This window comes from Penaeus monodon, chromosome 36 (genome assembly GCF_015228065.2).
Source record: "Penaeus monodon isolate SGIC_2016 chromosome 36, NSTDA_Pmon_1, whole genome shotgun sequence".
Lineage (NCBI taxonomy): Eukaryota > Metazoa > Arthropoda > Malacostraca > Decapoda > Penaeidae > Penaeus > Penaeus monodon.
Window position 1 is genome coordinate 2,575,388 of NC_051421.1, and position 5,000 is coordinate 2,580,387.

Consider the following 5,000-nt stretch of genomic DNA (forward strand, 5'->3'; position numbering starts at 1 on the left):
TCCCTTCCCTTCTCCTTCCTCCTTCTCCTTCCTTCTCTTCTCTTCTCTCCATCCTCCTCCTTCTCTTCTCCTTCTTCTTCCCTTTCTCCTTTCTTCTTCTTTTCTTCTTCCTTCTTCGTTCTCTTCTTCTCTTCTTCTTCTTCTTCTTCTTCTTCTTCTTCTTCTTCTTCTCTTCTTCTTCTTCTTCTTCTTCTCCTCCTTCTTCTCCTCCTCCTTCTTCTTCTCCTTCTTCTCCTCTTCCTTCCTCTTCCTCTTCCTCTTCCTCTTCCTCTTCTTCTCCTCCTCCTCCTCCTCCTCCTCCTCCTCCTCCTTCTTCTTCTCCTTCTCCTTCTTCTCCTTCTTCTTCTTCTCCTTCTTCTACTCCTTCTTCTTCTACTCCTTCTTCTTCTACTCCTTCTTCTTCTACTCCTTCTTCTTCTACTCCTTCTTCTTCTACTCCTTCTTCTTCTACTCCTTCTTCTTCTACTCCTTCTTCTTCTACTCCTTCTTCTTCTACTCCTTCTTCTTCTACTCCTTCTTCTTCTACTCCTTCTTCTTCTACTCCTTCTCCTTCTGTCTCCTTCTCTCTCTCCTTCCTCTCTCTCTCCTTCTTTGTTCTCCTTCTTTGTTCTACTTTTTTCTCCCTCTTCTTTTTCTCTCTCTTTTCTCCTTATTTCTCTTATTCTTTATTTATGTCTATCTATTCATCTGTAAAGGCCGCGGTGGCCGAATGGTTAGAGCGTCGGACTCAAGACTGTCACGACGGCAATCTGAGTTCGAGGGTTCGAGTCACCGGCCGGCGCGTTGTTCCCTTAGGCAAGGAACTTCACCTCGATTGCCTACCTAGCCACTGGGTGGCCACGCCAGCCCAAGTCAGTGCTGGTCCCAAGCCCGGATAAAATAGAGAGAATGATTACCTAAAAAGGTAACACCGGCACTCTCCGTGGAAAGGAACTGGGGACCCTACCACGTACTCACTCCAAGAGCAGCACAACATGAAAACTACAATTAAGTATCATGCTGTGACCACGGCGGCTCAGACATGAACCTACCGTTAAAAGAAGAGATTCATCTGTAACGTAGTACTATTTTCAGCTGTTGCGGTGTTCTGGCCGATCTGCGGTGACTCTATTGTTATGTATGCAACAGCGGACGCACGCGAGAGAGAGAGAGAGAGAGAGAGAGAGAGAGAGAGAGAGAGAGAGAGAGAGAGAGAGAGAGAGAGAGAGAGAGAGAGAGAGAGAGACACACACACAACACACACACACACACACACACACACACACACACACACACACACACACACACACACACACACACACACACACAGAGAAGGACAATAATAATAAAAAAAGATAAAGAAAACGAATAAGACCCCAAAAGAGAATAAAAAAGAAAAAACAGAAAGGGCGCTCTGCGAGTGAAGCCCAAAGCAGCGGCGCCCAAACCCCCGGCACTGCGAGGCGAGGGAAGGTCGGGTTCCGCCCTGCAGCGCGATATTAGCATTAATGATCAGTTAATGAGGGAGCAGTACCCGGGTGGCACAGGAAGAGCGGGAGGGGCGGGGCGACAGGGCACACCCAACCCTACTTTGCAACATCTTGGCAGTCAAAATGCTTGCAATGTCGAGTAAAAGAGGCATTATCGAGAGTGAAATGCAGATGAACAGCTGATGGCTCTCTCCACGTCTAACGAAAGTTGCTTTTTACATCTATTTTTTATTCTTTATGTATATTACGTTTTTCTTTATTTTTTGTTTTAAATACGGGACGTTGGTGTAATATGCATAGGAACAACACCTGCGCTGTATTTGATTGTCGACGCTAGGGACCGATGCTTTTTTTTTGTACTGAACTACGAAGGACCCACTTGACCTAAATAAAAAAAATAATTATAATTTGAAACCCAGCTAAAAGAAGCCAGAGACTTATATGTAAATTTATATAGTCCTCTCTTTTTGTAAGTAATTTGACTGAACGACGAAGGATCTATCCCACCTAAAAAAACAATCATGTTCATCGTGTTTTGAAACCCAGCTAAAAGCCCACAGAAGAGATGCCTCCACGTAAGTCCGGCCTCGCTTCGTGACCGAAATACTGAAGGAGGCGGCGGATGCTCCGTTGCGACACGCGGCAGGATCCGAGGTGTATATACTTACATAGACCTTGGTTGGATCCCGCTCAGGCGCCAGAAGATTCGTGTCGTTTTCTAAAGATTATGTACACTTACTCTGTCTTTCTTTCACACACGGATTTCCAAAGCAAAACTTACACCCGGAGGAATGGTTGCAGAATGTAACGTAGCACAGATTTGCAATTAAGAAAAGAACTGTGTGTGACTTTCTTTCCTACACGAGGCCGAAACGCCTCTATAAAAAAATCAATAAGATTGTTTTTTTTACTTAAGACTTTTACAACAAATTAATTCGTTCGTTATAGTGAAATAAAGATAATGATTGATAACGGTGTCATCCATTTATCAAGAATTTATACACACACACACACACACACACACACACACACACACATATATATATATATATATATATATATATATATATATATATATATATATATATTATATATATATATACATATATATATATATATATATATATATATATATATATATATATATATATATATATATACACACATATATACATACATATATATACATATATATATATATATATATATATATATATATATATATATTTTATTTATCTATTTATTTATTCACATATATATTTTTATTCATCGTTGCGAAATTACTTGCATCGTTATCTTTTCTTTTTATTTGCAAGTCCCCGATGTAACAGACATATTACGAATATTTCCATTTCGAGAACCGTAATGAAAAAAAGTTATAATAACCATCCTAAAACATTATCAACAAAATCGAGAAAGCATATTAAAAGAATACAGTATAAATCTATCATTATAGGCCTAAATAAAAAAGGAACCATGTGTGTATGTGTATATATATATATATATATATATATATATATATATATATATATATATATATATATATAAACAAAACGAAAATGACCACAATATAAAGTCAGAATTACGGAAAAAAAACATATAAACAAAAGTAAAGCACAACAAAAAAATCGTGATCACCAAAAATTACGTGAAACAAAAAAAAGGGGGGAAATACAGGGAAATATAGGACAGAAAAAAGAGAAATAAAGAAAAAAAAAACGACCAAACAGAAAATATATATGCGAGACGGCGACACCACAGGCCTGCAACTCACAGGCCAAAGTTTTGAAAGTGTAGTAGAAGTTACATGAAATGCTTGTGAATGTGATCATTATTATTGCTGTTGCTTTCATTTGTCTCCTTCATTGCTGCTACTACCATTGCAACGATTCCTTCCTTTTCTCCTCCCTGTCCTTTACTTCCTTCCTCCGCTTCTCTTGCCCCTTCTCCTCTTCCTCCTCCTCTCTTTCCTTCTTCCTTCTATCCCCCCATCCCTGGTTTACCCCGCTTCCTCCTCCTCCTCTTCCCTTTTCCCCTCCCTTCCTATTCCTCTCTTTCCTCCTTCCTTCCCTCCTCCCATCCCTCTTTCACCCAAAGCTCCGTCGCCGGAGGGTGGTCATGGCACTGGGCTTGCCATGGAATCCATATGGCACTGTTAACGGCACCTCTCGTGCCGGGCGGGTGCCATTTCTTCCGATTATGCGAGGTGAGAATGAGGTGAGGTGAGGTGAGGTGAGGTGAAGTGAGGTGAAGTGAGTTGAGGTGAGGTGAGGTGAGGTGAGGTGAGGTGAAGTGAAGTGAGGTGAAGTGAGGTGAGGTGAGGTGAAGTGAGGTGAAGTGAGGTGAGGTGAGGTGAGGTGAGGTGAGGTGAAGTGAGGTGAGGTGAGGTGAGGTGAAGTGAGGTGAGGTGAGGTGAAGGAAGCGGAATGTGGAGGCGAGAGAGGGGAATGCTTTTCTGTCTGTCTGTCTGTCTGTCTCTTTCTCCTCTCTTTCTCCTCTCTCTCTCTCTCTCTCTCTCTCTCTCTTTCTCTCTCTTTCTCTTTTTCTTTCTCTTTCTCTCTCGCTTTATTTCTCTTTCTCTCTCTCTCTCTTTCTTTCTTTCTTTCTTTCTTTCTTTCTTTCTTTCTTTCTTTCTTTCTTTCTTTCTTTCTTTCTTTCTTTCTTTCTTTCTCTCTCTCTCTAAATATATATATATATATGTGTGTGTGTGTGTGTGTGTGTGTGTGTGTGTGTGTGTGTGTGTGTGTGTGTGTGTGTGTGTGTGTGTGTGTGTGTGTGTGTGTGTGTGTGTTATAAAGCAAACGAACAAAGAAAAAACTACCCATCTCACGAACTCGCATGTGTGCGTGTGTACGTGTGTGACCAGGGCGTTGGCGGCCTCAAGGTCACTCGAGCCGCAAGGTCACGGCCGAAGCACCAAGGTCAGGCAGGTTCCTTGTACCGAGGAAAGAGTGATGGAAGTTGTAAAAGCAGTAAAAAGGGTAAGGGGGATAGAGGCAATGCAGACATGAGAGAGGGAACAGAGGAAAATCTAAGAGAAAGAAAAAACAGAGAGAGAGAGAGAGAGAGAGAGAGAGAGAGAGCAAGCAACAGACTAGAGAACAAAAAGAGGAAAGAGTGATAGGCCCATACAAAGTGTGAAAAAACGAACTGAACAAGAAATCTAAAACAAACCCAAAAAGCCGGAAGGAAAATAAAGAGGAAAAACAAATCATACAAAGCCACGAAGAAAGGAAAAAACGGACATTGGCAATAATTTCAACCTCCACGTGCTATCTCCCTTCGTAAATTTCCCTCTCAAATCTTTTCGCATTTCTTGCCCCCAGTTTTTTTTTTTTTATATATATATCGGAAATCCATAGAACAAGCACGCAGCCTTCGAGTCAGCCTGCTAGCACGCAGGCATACACTGTATAACAAAATATAGCCATTCAAACATACGGTCTTCTTAGGCCTAACCACATTGCACAGACATAAGCCTAGTGAACGTCCGCAATGCGTCTAAACACAGTAATGGTAAAGTAAGAGAGA

General features: G+C 41.4%; 1 long non-coding RNA gene across 1 annotated transcript in view; it reads right to left on the reverse strand.

Annotated features, from left to right (window-relative positions):
- The window catches only part of LOC119595658, a 30,603-nt gene that overhangs the window by 10,420 nt on the left and 15,183 nt on the right, over positions 1–5,000 (reverse strand). The window lies entirely within an intron of this gene.